This window comes from Palaemon carinicauda, chromosome 1 (assembly GCF_036898095.1).
Source record: "Palaemon carinicauda isolate YSFRI2023 chromosome 1, ASM3689809v2, whole genome shotgun sequence".
Lineage (NCBI taxonomy): Eukaryota > Metazoa > Arthropoda > Malacostraca > Decapoda > Palaemonidae > Palaemon > Palaemon carinicauda.
Genome location: NC_090725.1, coordinates 268,171,358 through 268,187,770, shown reverse-complemented (window position 1 = coordinate 268,187,770; position 16,413 = coordinate 268,171,358). Strand labels below are relative to the sequence as shown.

General features: G+C 44.9%; 2 protein-coding genes across 3 annotated transcripts in view; one reads left to right on the top strand and one right to left on the bottom strand.

Annotated features, from left to right (window-relative positions):
- Positions 1-13,863, bottom strand: part of LOC137645962 (uncharacterized) — a 119,240-nt gene extending 105,377 nt beyond the window's left edge. Inside the window, exon 1 of the mRNA XM_068379043.1 lies at positions 13,697-13,863. The gene's annotated coding sequence lies outside the window, so the exon portion shown is untranslated. The remainder of the gene's footprint in view (positions 1-13,696) is intronic.
- LOC137656083 (uncharacterized) overlaps positions 1-16,413 on the top strand; it is a 534,405-nt gene that overhangs the window by 260,567 nt on the left and 257,425 nt on the right. The window lies entirely within an intron of this gene.

The window sequence follows — 16,413 nt, the reverse complement described above, 5'->3', positions numbered from 1 at the left end:
CTATCTCCATCACGGATGGAGCCCTCGAGGAGGAGGTAGCCGTCACGGGTCTACCCCCTGCCGGAGGAATCCATGGCGAGTGACTGCCATGCTGTGCCAGCGGCTGCATCCGATGCATGGATGGAGCCGGTGATATATATTATGTATATATATCCACTAAGCCCACTACCACTTGATCCGCTGTGTCGGCTGATTCTTCGATCATGTATGGATCAGTGGGGCCGGCCGTATCCCAGGCATCCGGTCCACTCGACGGAGTGGCTATCTAAATCACGGATGGAGCCCTCGAGGAGGAGGTAGCCATCATGGGTCTACCCCCTCCCGGAGGAATCCGTGGCGAGTGACTGCCATGCTGTGCCAGCGGCTGCATCCGATGCATGGATGGAGCCGGTGAGATGTTGGGCATGGGAACAATGCTGCTGGGCTGAGCCAGCGGCTGACTCCGCTGAATGGATGGAGCCGGTTACTTGCCGGGCAAGGGCAAAGAAAAGCTAGTGTGTACCAACGGCTGCATCCGAAGCGTGGACGGAGCCGAAGAGACACTTGGCAAAGGCACATTAGTGGCTCCAGCAGCCGCCAAGGCAGGCACAGGAACGGCAAGAGCCACGTTCGACCCACAAGGGGAAAAACTAACTTACCAAATTTTGCCCTCTTCATTTTGGAATTCTTCTTCTTCTTGCTCTTTTCTTAGCAACTTTGGCCTTCTTCCTAGACGGGCCTGAGTTCGCGCTCGACTTCTTCTTCTTCGATTTCCTTTTCTTTTTCTTCATCTCCTGGTCGCTGGAGTCTTCCGACGACGAAGAGCTGGAGGACGAGGTAGCGTCCGAGGAAAACGAAGTAGAGGAGGAGCTATCCGAGGACCCTGAATCCTCTGCCACCAACAGGGGGGCTTGCAATTGTGCTACCGGGGTGACGGGTTGCATAACAACAGGAGGTAGCGAAACAGGAGGTAGCGAAACAGAAGGCGCGAGCAGTGACCCACATGAGGCAAACCAGCCAGAAAACTCCTCGGCTTGCCGCATGGGTGACCTGAAGGGCGTCCTTGGCGCCGTCCACACAATGGAATCCAGGTCAGAGGAGCCCGTGGCTCGTCTTTTCCTGTCCTGGTCACCCACTGAAGTCGCTGCACCTGAAAAACACTGCCAAGGTGGTGGGGAAGGAGCTGGTGTCCCTGAGCTCCCCCACACCGGATCCGGTGTGGGGGAGCTCATGCTTACTGACGACAACGACCCAGTAGCGCACCCACGTGCTGACCCCAGGTCGCCTCAGGGCACGTATCCCTCCGCCATGGAGGGACCCGACAAGGGAAAACGGAGATGGGGGGACTGCGCAAAATTCTTGGTCGGATAGGGAGGAGATCCCATATACTCCTAAGAAAGTAGTTCGAGGTAAGTATTCCGTGTTGGAACAAATACAAATTATTTTTAAAATTTGTCAATTGTTCCTATATGAATAAACTATTGTTTTTTACTATACATAGGAAACTCATCCTTAGGAGGGAGGAAGTCCCAGTTCCAACTGGCTGGAAAACCAACCCAGAAATCTCAGGCTTTGCAACGAATGTCGTGGCCTGAGTTCCTACATCCTGTGATCCAAGAGATGGCTGATGGTAATCACAGCCCGTGCAAACTATAGGTGAGGAGAGATCCGAGTTGTACTTAACTGTGCTGACCCTAAAGCTAAACTGTTTGCTACTAAAAGAAGTAATTAGTTTGCTTGGTTCATCACATTTCCCCTCATAAGAAATGTGGGGAACAGACTCAGGCGTGTTTATATACTCTGTACCAGAAAGCTAAATGAGCAAGTCCAGCTGGCAAGTTACAATGCTGTACCCCAAAGGAGGGGTAGAGTGAAAGGAAAAGAAGGCCACTCACTTCATTTTCATCCCCCCCGACTAACACATAACCTCAGCCCTTGATCTGCAGACACTGGTCCAGTTAAGGAGCCAAGAAAGCTAAACCATGTGCTGAGAAGCTACTGCAGAACCCAGAGTAAATGTATCCATAATCCTATGTGTCACATCCCTCAGGTAATGGGCTGTGAAGGTGGTCTGTCTCTTCCAGACTCCTGCCCTAAGAACCTGTGACACAGAGAAGTTTCTCTTGAAGGCCAAGGAGGCCGCAATGCCTCTTGACATCGTGGGCCTTGATGTGAGCATCCTTCCCTGAAGATTCCTGGTATTGGGAAATAACTTCCCTCAACCAGAAGGTGAGTGTTCTTTGAGACTTTCTTTTCAGTCCTCCCAGTGCTTAAAAACAGGTTTTGCAGGAAAAGTCTGGCTACCCTGGTACATTTAAGATAGCTTTTCAACACCCTAACAGGGCACAGTATGAACTGATCAGGATCGTCAGTTGCAACACATGGACTAGTCACCTAAAATGAAGAAACTCTGGGGTTCGAAAAAACAGGATTCTGGGTCTTAGCAATGAACGCGGGGACGAAGCTCATAGAAACCTCCCTCCACCACCTTGAATAGGTGATGTCGAGGGAGAGCCCGTGCAATTCATTTACCCCTTAGGCAGACCTCAAAATGAGAAGGAACACCATCTTCAGGGTAAGGTCCCTATCTGATGCTCACCTGAGACATTAATATGGGGTCATCTTCATAAAGCTTAGAGCCTTGACTACAATCCAAGTTGGAAGGCTAGCCTTAACTGGAGTGCAAGAATGCTCAAAGCTCCGTCTGAGCAAAGAAATCTCCTCCAAAGAAGAAACATCTACCCCGTTAAGTCTAAAGACTCTCCTCAAGGCTGAGTGATAACCTTTTAAAGCAAAAAAGAAGAGAAGACTTTTTCCTTGCACAGGTAAAACAAAAAGAAGAGTGGCTTCGAGTGGATGGATACCCCTCCCACGACACCAACCACTAAAGACATCCCACCTGGCTTGGTAAACTGAAGCTAAGGATCTTCGAAGGTATACAGATATCTGTTGAGCAGTCTCTTGAAAAAAACCTCTTAGAGAGGAGATGCTGGATAACTTCCACACGTGAAGCCGCAGGGATTATACTGCACTGTGGGAAATCTTGACGTGAGGCTGCTTCAGAAGATGTGGAAGGTATGGGGGCTCCCTCAGGGTCTCTACTAGTAGATGTAGGGGATCTGAAAACCCCTCCTGATGTGGTCACATCAGGGCCACCAAGGTCATGGATTGATTTGGTGTTTTTCTCACTCAGTTGAGTAGGAAAAGCATAGACCATCTAACATGTTCCACGGATGTTGAAAAGCGTCTTTGAACGGCGCTGCCGAGTCCAGGACCGAAGACCAGTACACGGAAAGATTAGTGTTGAGAGAGGCGACAAAAGGGTTGGTTTGAAGAACCCCACAAAATCATTACCCTTGTCGCTAGCTGAGAACTCAAATGAACGGTGATGGTAGGTCGGCAGGTCAGCTGGTAGGGAGCACAGGAACAAGGATGTGCCCTGTGGAAGGGCGAACATCCACCAATGGAGATCGCAAATGATCTACAGAAGAGTCCAGGACCAAAGTCCGAGGATAAGCAGCAGCGTCAACGGGAAAAGGTCGAGGGCCAAGAGACGCCTGAAGCAGGGGACGGCTGCAATGATGAGGCTAAGTGCCAAAGAGGCGTCTTTTCACCGATGGTGAAGGACGACCTTTAAGGCGAAGTGGCGGCCGAGCTCTGCGACGGAGATGCCCTCTAGAGGCCGTTGGATCAGCAAGCTGAACATGAGCAGCAGCAGTCCTCCGAAGAGGAGTCTCTATGAGTGAACTCCTACGAGGGGGAGAAACACTCGCAGAAGACAGACGTAAGACTAAGTTCCCCCCTTGAAGGATGATCAGGAATGGGGGAAATAAGTCGGAAGCAACAGCTGGAGAGTCTGGAGGGGCAGGGGCATCGGCAGAAACCACAGAAGACACCTCTGACATCACGACGTCGACGAGCGCAAGAGGATCTACCTCCGAATTCGACGACGACCGCTGCGCACTTGCACACTGGAGGATGAGCTGCAGCAAGAAGTCCTTGGAGGGCGGACCCGGAAGCCCCAAGGACGACCAAACCTGTAACACAGAAGACATGGACAAAGCCTCACCTGGGGGCAGAGGTGGAGCAGCTTCACTAAGGGAAGCAACACCATCTCTCGAGGACCGGGGTTGGCCAAAATTAAAAGGGTCTCCGCTATTACTCAACGGTCTCTCAGAAGAGACCAAACGAGTAGGAGCTTCAGAGGAAGGTCAGGAGACAGAAGAAGAGGCCTTGGGTTTTTCCCCCTTCGAAGGAACCTTCGAAAGAGAAATATCCCGCTTAGACTTCTTCCGTTGTCGCCCAAACCTCTCCCACTGGGAGGGAGACCACTCCTGGACACTCACTACACTGGTTGTTGCTATCACACCGTTGACCTTTCTGGCAGAAGGAAAAGCGATGTCGGCACTGCAGAGGTGGGTCGAGATGAGCAGGGAGCATTCGTCTCTTGCAGACAGATGAAGCCACCCACAGCAAGGTTCTCAATGACCAAAGAGTGTTTGTGTGGCAGGGCTCTACCTGAAAGGTCTGGAGAAACAGGATTAGGGGATAACTTGACTTTCCCTTTTCTTTCTCTTGTAGGTGAGGACTCCAGTTCCCCTGAACGGTAATGTCTAGATGTAGATGGACTTCGGGAAGAATGTGCGAGTTGCTTGTCCACAGGTCTTGATCACAAAGGCGGGATAGAGTTTGAAAGTAGGGTGCAGTAGGAGCGTGATAGTGAAGAGCGCCTGAAACGCAAGGGTGAAGAATCTCATTCTGAGCGCCGAGTAAAAGAGCAGCTATAGCACAAAGGCGAAGGACGATCATAGCAAGGAGATCTGGAGCGTGAGAGAGGAGAGTGCCTGGAAGGCAAAGGTGAGCACTGGCTGTGATGACGAGGAGCACAGCAAATCCTCCAACTGAGCGAGGAAGTCCTCAAGGGTGACCTGTAACACTGAGGCCATCTGCAAGGTAAAGGCGAAAGTCTACGCCAAGGAGAGAATGAATCTGGAGCATTAGAAAACCGCAACTTAACCCTCTTTGAACCCCGCAAAAGACTATACAGTATGTGGGAGAATGGTGAGGAGAGGTGCTAACAGATGATGTCCTATGACCCGAAGGTCTTCAAAGTGAAGATCTAGAGGTGATAGACAGAAAGGAGCTGACACCAGGAGTGAGAATCCAGACAGTTTGCCCCGTCTCCCGCCAGGCACAGACTGGGGGTTGCAACAGCATATCCCAATGGCGCCAGCAAATGAACCAGCGCTACCGGATGCCTACTATTCTCACGCGCGTGCCCAACGCTGAGAGGGATAGACATGAAGCAACTGGCAACTGCACCTTGAGGGGCAAGGGCCTGGACAGTCAGTCTGGTGAATATTGGGTGGTATAACAACACATCTCAAGGAGACCAGCAAATGAATCAGAGTTACTAAATGCTACCTGTTCTCGCACATGTGCCAGATGTCGAGAGGTGAAAGGCAGAAAGAAGGTGGCGACCCAGTTGCCAGGAGTACGCACCTGGATATTCCGCCAGGTGTCCACTGGGGGGTGTAAAATCACATCCCCATGGCACCAGCAAAGGAACCAACGCTACCAGATGCCTCCCGACGCCGAGAGGAAGGATTGATTGATTGATTGATTGAAAGTTTTCTGGCATCCTGACATCTAAGGTCATTGACACCGATAGCATTTATTGCATATGAAAAATAAAAGAAAATTTAATTAAAACCATAAAAGTTAAGAAGTCATTACAATAGTTAAATAGTTTTCAGAAGACCTGCTTCTGAAATAAATCTAAAAATTCCGCTCGCATAGTAGGACACATCATGTCCAAGAATCTTGGCAAGGATGAACCTACCATCCTCACCTCGAGCCTCAATCAAATATCTATTTCTTAAGTTAGTAAAATTAGGGCATTCGGTCAAAAATGCCTCACTGTTAAAGGTACTAAACAGTCCTCACAATACGGTTGGTGTTGGCCCTTCAGCAGAAACTCGTGTGTCAACCGTGTGTGACCAATACGGAGACGACAAAGAGTCGTCTCCCATTTTCGGGGTATCATGTCATACCTCCAAGGTGATATGATATTTGTTACTTCCCTCATTTTATTTCCATCTTGACTATCCCAGTGCTGTTGCCATTTATTACAAACCAATTTCTTGATGTAAGGTAGGAAATCATTACAGGGAATGGGATACTGTACCTCCTTGGTAGAAACTCGGAAGCCGCATTCTTCGCCAGTAAATCTGCCTTCTCGTTCCCAGACACACCTACATGTGCTGGAACCCAACAAAATCGAACTGTTATACCTCTCCGTCCAATAATAAAAAGCCATTCTAAATTCTTTAAAACTAGAGGGTTACTAGAATTAAAAACTTCTAAAGCTTGAAGAACACTCCTTGCATCACTAAAAATTGTAAAATTACCCTCCTTTTCCAAAGCTATTTTCTCAATAGCAGTTAGTATGCCATACAGTTCAGCAGTAAATATGGAAGCTGTTAGAGGAAGTGCACCTCTACAATTAAAATCATTACTATGTACTCCAAATCCAACGCCAGCATCAGATTTGGAGCCATCAGTATATATAAAAGTCGATCCCCTATGTTCTTCAACATGTTCCATAAAAAGAGACCTGGATTCTAAGTCAGTCATATTCTTCTTAACTCTAAAAAAGTATTTACAAAAAGATATGTCAGGTAATTTCCATGGAGGCGTTGATGATACCTTGAGTGGAAGCACCTTAATTCTAATTATATCCAGATTGTTTAATAATTGTTTCACCCGAAACCCAAAAGGTTGAGGAGATTTTGGGTGCAACTCAAAGTAAGTTGAGTGCCTTACAAGGCTTGCAGTCTGAAAGGCTGAAGAATTAGGGTGTCTTTGCAATCTAAACCAATACCGAATAATAGAGGACTTTCGGTAAAGGTCTAGAGGCAACTCACCAGCATCCACAAGGAGACTTGTGATAGGCGAGGTTCTAAAGGCTCCTGTGGACAATCTTATACTAGCATGGTGTATAGAATCTAATATTTTTAACCGGCTTGGGGTTGCTGAGGAGTATATTTCACATCCATAACTAATTTTGGAAAAAAATCAAGGACTTGTATAATTTTAAAATTGTATTGCGGTCTGCCCCCCATGATGAATGAGACAATACTTTTAAAAGATTCATAGCTTCAAGACATTTAGCTTTTAATGCTTTTAAGTGAGAAACCCATGTAAGCCTACAATCAAATATCAACCCTAAAAATTTTGCTTCACTTGCACATGGGATCCGTTGACCTTTGATGTATATATCCGGGTCTGGATGTACTCCCCGGATACGACAGAAATGGACAATTTTAGTTTTACTTGTCGAGAACTTAAATCCATTCATATCGGCCCAATGGATAATTTTATCAATACAGAGTTGTATTTTTCTCTCAACCATTGCCATTCTAGTCCCAGCAAATGATATGGAGAGATCATCCACAAATAATGTTGCGAGAACATCCCGGGGAATGACTGAGGATATCCCATTAATTGCTCTGAGAGGAAAGAACATGAAACAGTTAGTGAATCAGCCCCGAGGGACCAACCGCCTAGACAGTTGGTCTGGTCTCATGCCAGATAAATACTGGGGTGTAACAATGCATCCCAATGACACCAGGGCAAGCATCAAAGCTACTAAATGCTGTCTGTTCTTGTGTGTGTCTGACACTGAGAGGTGAGGGGCATAAAGTCGTTGGCAAACCTTGGGGTTGTAGCATTGCATACCAATGATGCTAGCAAAAACACTGGTGTTATTAAATATCACCTGTTCTCGCGTGTGTGTCTGATGTCGAGAAGCGAGAGGCATGAAGTAGTTGGCAACTCAGTCGCTAGGAATGAGTGATTGGACAGTCCATCTGGTCTCATATAATGCAAACTTTGGGAGTGTAACAATGTATCCCAATGATGCCAGCAAAAGCACCAGTGCTACTAAATGCCACCTGATCTCATGTGTGCGTCTGACACTGTGAGGTGAGTGGCATAAAGTAGTTGGCAACTTAATTGCTAGGAGTGAGCACATGTACAGTCCATCTGGTCTCATGTCAGGCAAACCTTAGGGGTGTAACAGCACATCCCAATGACACCAGCAAAACACCAGAGCTACTAAATGACAATTGTTCTTGTGTCTGTGTCTGACGCCAAGAGGTGAGGGGCAGAAAGTAAGTTGACGACTCAGCCAATAGGAACGAATGCCTGGACCGTCCATCTGGTCTCGTGACAAGCATACATGAGGGGGTGTAAAAACACATTCCAAAGGCACCAGCAAAGGAACCAGTGTTAATCCATGTCTCCTATTCTCTCATGTGTGTTTGACACCGACAGGGAAGAGCAGGAAGTTGTTGGAGACTCAATCCCAAGATGTGAGGGCCTGGACACTCCTTCTGGTCTCAGGTCAGGTGAAGACTGGGGGTGTAACAACACATCCCAATAACAACACCAACACCAGAGCTACTAAATGCCACCTGTTCTCGTGTATCTCAGACGCAAAGAAGGAAGGGGCATAAAGTAATGGACGACTCAGTTGCTAAGAGAAATTAGACGACCCAGTCGCTACGAGAAAGTTAACGACCTAGCCACTAGTCCCACATTACAGTCTATGCTGGGAGCAAACATAAATCTGTCAGGGCATTCAACCCTGACATTGTCAAACAAGTCTAATGACTAAACAATATAAACTAAAATCTAATGTCATCCTGAATAAGAGAAATGCATACACCAGAAAGTTAAACATAACTAATCCGAACCAAGACCCAATAGTGTAGTTATGTAATAACTAGCCAACCCTAAAAATAAGTGCAAAGGCTATAGGTAGACACACAATAGGGGGGATGAATACCTATAACTTGGGTAGGGCAACCTAGCCAGTCAACACCAATGGCCCCAAAGAACTAAGACCCCCTAAGACCTGCGACACACCTTTCAGATAAAACGGGATAAAAGAAGTGCAGCACCCATTCGCTACATCATGCAACTTAGTGACAGGGACATCATAATGCCACAGACATGGCAACCAATCTGACACTGTGGGTTCTTAGCAACAGGCCTTCACTAATGACAAGGTACCCAGTCTTAGAAAATCAGTCCCTCAGAAAGAAAAAAATCCATTCTAGACACAGGTCTTGTAGCATTCTGAGGCACCATGAACAAAAAATGGAATAGCACAAGATACCAGCTGAGTGATGCAAATACATGGAAAGTGTTCTCACGGGACATAACCCAAACAACTCCATATTGGCAAGGGTCTTCGAAGGGAACAACCTGATTTAAAGGTTTAAAGGTCACTCATGAATGGCAGAGACAAGGGACAGTGACATTACTCTAGCAAGCAGGACAGTGCCCTAGAGACTGACCATATATTATATGATCAGCGCCCAAGCCCCCTCTCCACCCAAGCTAGGACCAAGGAGGGTCAGGCAGTGGCTGCTGATGACTCAACAGATAGACCTATATGCTCCCCCAAACCCCCCAACCTTAGCTCACAAGGATGGTAAGGTTGCAGATTCTAAAGGCACTAACAAGTCTGAGCGGGACTCAAACCCCCGTCTGGCAAACACCAGGCAGAGACGTTACCAATCAGGGATAAGAGCCTGTCTTAGACTTGGCGACAAATTTGGAGAGAAATGAAAAAAATCAGGTAAGAAGCAAAGAAAGTGTCTGAAGCTTACGAACTCTCTTGGCAGACAGCAGAGAAACCTGCAAAAACATGCTAGTAGATAACGCCTCTCGGGAATCATAAAGAGGCGACCTAAGGGCCTGAAGAACTTTGTTGATGTTCCATGACAACTGGGCCCTGGACTAGATAGGGAAAAGGGAATGTACCAGGCCATACAGGATATGAGAAGAATTCTCAGGGAGCCTCGCCTAAGATCATTAGGCCAGCAGGGAACAAAAGACCCTAATGTAGGGAGGCAACAGACCCCTATCCTATTGTTGTTGGACCAAGAAGGCTAGCACCCATGTCGGATGAAAGACCACTTAGTTTGGAATACTGACAAAAGAACTTGCGACTGGCTAAAGCCAGAGTCTAGTGATCCTGGATGGGAAGCCCTTTCAGGTATGAAAATAAAGCACAAGGAGCCTCTCATGGAACCGGAAGAAAAGAGGCTGACAGATCTCTCATCTCTCGCAGGCAAATGGGAGGCTATTATTATCATTATTACTTGCTAAGCTACAACCCTAGTTGGAAAAGCAAGATGATATAAGCCCAAGGGCTCCAACTGGGAAAATAGTCCAATGAGGAAAGGAAATAAGGAAATATATAAACCACAATAGAAGTAATGAACAAGTAAAAAATTCTAAGAACAGCAACAACATTAAAACAAATCTCTCATAACTATAAACTATAAAAAGATAAAAAAGACAAGACAAAGAGTAAAAAGATAGAATAGTGAGCCTGCGTGTACCCTCAAGCAAGAGAACTCTACCCCAAAGAAAGTAGAAGACCATGGTACGGAAGTTATGGCACTACTCAAGACTAGAGAACAATAGTTTGATTTTGGAGTGTCCTTTGCCTAGAAAAACTGCTTACCATAGCTAAAGAGTTTCTTCTACCCTTACCGAGAGGAAAGCAGCTACTGAACAACTACATTGCACTAGTTAACCCCTTAACCTTTTACCCCCAATGGACATACTGGTACGTTTCACAAAACTCATCCCTTTACCCCCATGGACGTACAGGTACATCCTTGCAAAAAACTGTTGTTTACATTTTTTTGCATATTTTTGATAACTTTATGAGAAACTTCAGGCATTTTCCAAAATAATGAGACCAGCCTGACCTCTCTACGACAAAAATTAAGGCTGTTAGAGAAATTTTAAAAAAATATATTGCAAAATATGCTTGAATAAAAAAAACGCCTGGGGGTTAAGTTCCAAATAGCGTTGGGGGTAAAAGGGCTAAGCGAAGAAGAGTTTTTGGTAATCAGTGTGTTGTTATGTGTATGAGGACAAAGGAGAATGTGGAAAGAATAGGCCAGACTATTCAAGTTTATGTGTAGGCAAGACGGGGAACCACTCCTGAGGCCAGAAGGGACTGACTAAGGTCAAAACCAAGGGTCTGAAAGCCCTCGTATTCATGAGGACAGTCCTCAGACAAGCGAAAGGATGAAAGGCGTAGGCCTGGAGACCTTCCCAATCCTGCGTCAGAATATCGGACCTGGCGCTCTGAAAAACCTGGAAAAGGGTAAAGAAAAAACCAACACTAGAGTTTAAGGGTGGAATGGCGGACAGATCCAGTGTGCCTGGGCACTTCTTCCTCAGGTTGAAAAAGACTACTGTACCTGAAACTGGGTCCTCTTGACCCCAGAACCTAGTTCTGTCTCAAACAAAAATTAACAGAAAGACTCCAGATGAACCTCTTCTCCTCCCCTTGGTGCAGGATGCCCAAGCTTCCTGGATAAGAGATTCTGATCGAGTCCCTCCCACTTCCTTAGATAAGCGATTTCAGTAGTGTGACCACAATGACCACCACCACTGTCCTCGAACATCCTCCTGAAAAGAGAAAACCCAAGCAAATGACCCTGAGCTCTTTCCAGATAAAGAAAGGATTCTCTTCCTTAGACCAAAGTCCGCTGCGACCTCAGAACCCAAAGGAGCATTCCATCCCCTATCCAATGCATCTGACCAAACTAAGTGGTCCAGGGCAAAAGAGAGAGAAAAGTGCCCATTTCGAACCGATCACCCTGGGTACGTCAAAGAGAGCCTCCTCGGACACTACGTCCCAAGGAAGATTGAGGGCCAGGTGAAGGGATCTCATCCTGAAGGGGCCACTGGTACTAGCTCAATAAGGGATGAAAAACAAAAACAAAAACTCCTCTATGCAAATGCAAAATCACAACAAAGAATCAAGACCATCTCCGTTTCCTGTAGAAACTCCTCCAGATTAGATTAGACCCATGGACCCACCTGAGCCTTCGGACTCCCAAATGAAGAAGAATGGCAAACACCACAGCCATCACCTGAGTAAAAAAACATATGGTGTTGTGGAGAGGCCATAACAAGTTGCCCTGAACTGTAAGACCCTCAAAGCCATGACGAATCGCAGAAAAAGCTCTGGTCTCCTGAAAGAAATGACAAATTTGAAAGTAATTTGTATTTTTCCTAACAATGCAAACCTGGAGCTCTTTACTGAGGAGTATTATTTTGGCGAAAGCTGAAACCATTCTACAAACTTCTTGTCATGGTGTAACTACCCACCGCTAGTTAGCGGAGGGGGAATCGGGATAGATTAACCCTCCCACTCACACCAGCACTTGCGACTAACCTTCACTTTTGTAATTACGGCAGGACTTTCCAGGGGTTGGGACTTGCGGGTCAGTATGTGTAAAGAGCTCCAGGTTTGTATTGCAAGGAAAAATACAAATTACTTCCAAATTTGTCATTTGTTCCTGTGCAAAATACAAACCTTACACTTTTTACTGAGGAGACTCACCTTTAGGTGGGTGGAAGTCCAAACCAACTGGCTAGCAACTGTCCCGGGACGACCTCTATATAGTGATACCTTGAGGGATCCTGCACCACGTTATCCTCGCAGGATAACGGCCAGGGCAATAATTGCTGGAGAATAAGGAGGTAATCTGTTGGAACATACATCATAGCTATTCGGGCCGTGCCCTCTACTAACGTATATTTCTTCCGCCTCCCCCTGACAGGAGAACGGGGACATAACACATATATACATGTATATGAGGTTGTCCAAAGAGCGTGAAACTCACCTACAGAAGAACGAGGTCAGCTGTGCAATGTTCCTTGAATGCTGCACCCCAAAAGAGTGGAAGATGAAATAGGAAGTGGCCAGTCACTGCCACCTTCATCCTAGATTTACTTCACGGGTAAACTCCGCCCTCGAACCTCTGATACTTGTCCCACAAGGGAGCTGAAGTGTTGAGATCACGTTAAGGCAACCAACACAGGAAGAAAACGGGCATTTTACTGTAGGAAAAGGCTGTTTTTTAGTAGGAAAGTTTTCCCTGTCCATAACTATATGAAGATTTGTATCCATGTAGGAACAAACTGTGTTTCACAAGGGAAGAGAAGCAGGAAATCACTACAGGAATACACAGTACCTTAGAGTAAGGTAGGGTAAGGTCAAGGAGTCATAGAGCAGATTGCAAACGGGTGTAGGACTACTGGTGGGTAAGGACATATGTCTTAGATTAGGTCAGGTAGAAACATTAGGATACGTTGCATCTGTCTTTAAGTCACTTTAGTGATATGGGGGTGTATGTAGGATAGCGGCCACCTGTATGTATTATTATGGCTAACTTACAGTCAGTGTAAGGGGGGTCGCAGGGGGGCGTTAGCCCCGTCAAGTATGAAGGTAAGGACACAGCTTGTAGGTTAGGTTAGGGGGAGGGGAAGTTTAGGTCCATTTTTAATCAATGCATGAAGAACTGGCCGTTGATATGCAAAGGTCCCGTGATATAGTTTTCAGGTGCAACATGTAGTGATTAAAATGAATTCATATACAAAATAGTTACCTTACGTTTAATAACTAGTGTGGTGACTGATATAACTACATATGAGAAATTTATTTTATTTACTGACAATCAAATTATCAAAAATCATATAGTTCACGAAATTGGTAAAGAAAAAAAAAGAAAAAATAACACCATTAGTACTCGGAAACTTAAGTCGAGAAATATAGTAGCCTCGAGATAGGATATAGTACTGAACGAATGTAAGTGAATAATTTCAAATTTACCTGATGTACTACATTAACAAGAGACCGGAGTAAAATAATTACAAAACGTATAATTATAAAACACTTTTTTAACAACAACGTTCAACTTCCAAACCAAAGTGATTGCTTAAGGCTTATCATGCGGATTTTCGCATACTAAACATTAAGCGGTGTCACGAATCACGATTCCTATCAGGTTCAGCTGTGAGTCATAGCCTTTGCAACGGCGATTCCGAAATTTATCTTCTACTGTTTTCCTCTCCTCCGCATCAGGTTTAATATTTCTTTTTTCTTTTCTATATTTGTTTCACTAAACAAAAAATCCTACTATGTTCTTTAAGTCTTCATCATATGGTTGTTGTAGCTCAATTATTTCATTTCTTTCATTTCTATATTCCTGGCAAAACAACAAAAAATGTATGAAATCTTCCTCGTCATTTAAAAAAAAATAGTTTACATTCCCCCCATGGTGTATGTTTACAACGTTAATTTTAACGCATTAGTTCTTTCTCTAAAAAAATATCACTGAAGCAAATGTGTTGTCATAAAATTCCTCTTCTTTAATTTCTTTCTTCAACGTTCTATATATTTCTATGCCCATTTTACTTTCTATTTCTTCTTTCCATTTTCCAGTATCCCACTTTCTGGTTTCCTATTTTATTTCTGCCTTGTTCATTCTTTTTATCTGTCTTATGTCTATACTAAATTCTTCTAAGTAATTTGCTGGTTGTTTCCACCATAATCCTCCGTTGGTTGGTTGGTTGGTTAAGATTGCCATGCCTGTAGCATGACACGGGCTCTTTATCACTGGACAGCCCGTAAGAGGATATTATCTGGAAATAGGATAACTCCAAAAGGAGCAAGGATTGGTATATTAGAAAGGAGAGGTTAGATAAAAAAAGGGTATTGAAACAAGAAAAGGATGAAGGATGAGTGATTAAAGGTGGGAGAAACGGCGTCAGTGACATTAGATGTCAGGATGCCTGAAAACTTTAAATCAATCAATCCACCATCTTCCTTCTTTTCCTTGAATATCCTATTAAATTAAGTATTGTGTAAGGAATCAGACGATAATAGAGAACATTAATTTTCGTGCCCAAAATTGGGAGAAAAATATAGGAATGGATATGCCATAAGGTTATAACAGAAAGCTGGTGTTATACATAAGTTGGGCCATGAATCTGAAAGTTTAAAACTACCACAATATGTTGTCAAGACTGATAATATCAAGGTTGAATGGGATAAAAATAAAACTTAAGATTTTTATTAAAACTGTTGTTCATGGTTACAAGGGAGCAAACTCAGTTGCAATACTGGGTATAAGCTTAGAAGCTTTGCCTCTATCAATTGATAGAATGGGTACTAAAAATCCAGTTATATACGTTGTATGCTTAAAAAAAATACAGGAGCTTTCGCACTTTTTACAAACTTGATTTTTCATACAAGATAAATGATAGGATGTCCGCAAATTTATTTTGCGGGGTGAGCAGTTAGGAATCAAAGACAGTAAAAGCAATAGAGTGAATTATTAAAAACAGTTTGATAACTAGGAACATTCTTCAGTTTGCACATTTCTGCTTTTCAATATGTTAAACCCAGCATTTGCCATTCTCTACGTGATGCTCAGAGATAAAATATCACAAAAAAATATAATAATCTCAAAAATATATGTTTATCACACCAACAAACATAAGCCTGGTAATCTCAAGAGTAGAGGCCGGATCCATCACCTCCCTATGAGGCACGCGGACGTATTGATTCTTCCACTCGTCTATCTGAGGAAAAGTATGAGTACTCCTCCTGAATCCATGTTTGCGGTGTTAGTTCCTGGATATTTTTCCCTCTATCTCAGGCCGTGTGATTCTGTTCCGGGATATTTTGTCCCATAATACCCATCAGACTTTTATTTGCCCTCAATCCCTAATTGCGTGGTCAGTCGTATCAGGGGCAATGTAATCGTATTCTGGGTATGGGAATGAGCACCTGATCAATTCCCTGTTGTACACACCTTTTCACGAAATGGGTAAGTGAGTACTCGATTGTATACCCCTAAAGCACCATACATTGGACCGGTGCTGAAGATGACAGACAATCCTGGATCAGTACTTTTACTTCTGACTGATGCCTGTGCATACATTTGAGATTTTGAGGGTGTGAACGCAAGAGGAAGGATAACGGGATCCATCCTCGGTCACTTGGATCTAGATGTCCCTCAAGCGACTGGGGCACACCATTCTAAGGCAAGTTTTCTCAAACGTGTGTCTGTCGCTTTGGAAATCTTCAGTGTGGGGTTCGCAAGGAAGGACTTTGGACCTTTCTTAAACCCTGGCAGGAATATTCACAACTTCCCGGAAGGAACTGCGGCATGCAGCTCCTCAGAGTTTCTCTCTCTACCTGTTTCTTTGAAGCAGTGGGGCAGCAGAATAAAAGAAAAAGAGGGTTGCGCTTTGCACCATTTACTCAGCCTTTTCTTTTCATCTGAGAATAGGGGACTTGCTTATTGTGCCTTTGTCAAATCAGCAGAATCATGGGACTAAACCTTGGGTAGTCCGAGTCTTTCAGGATGGGTACTTACTACCCTATTCAGTCCTTTGGAACCCACCTCCCTCCTCGGATGAAAGGAAATAAGCGACGAACGCTGAAAAGCATACCCATCTTCTTTGCTGAAGCTAGGAGCTCAGACACGGGGCCACTGTTCCAGTCCCGTGCATCGGATCCAATGGGCTAACACAGGGAGT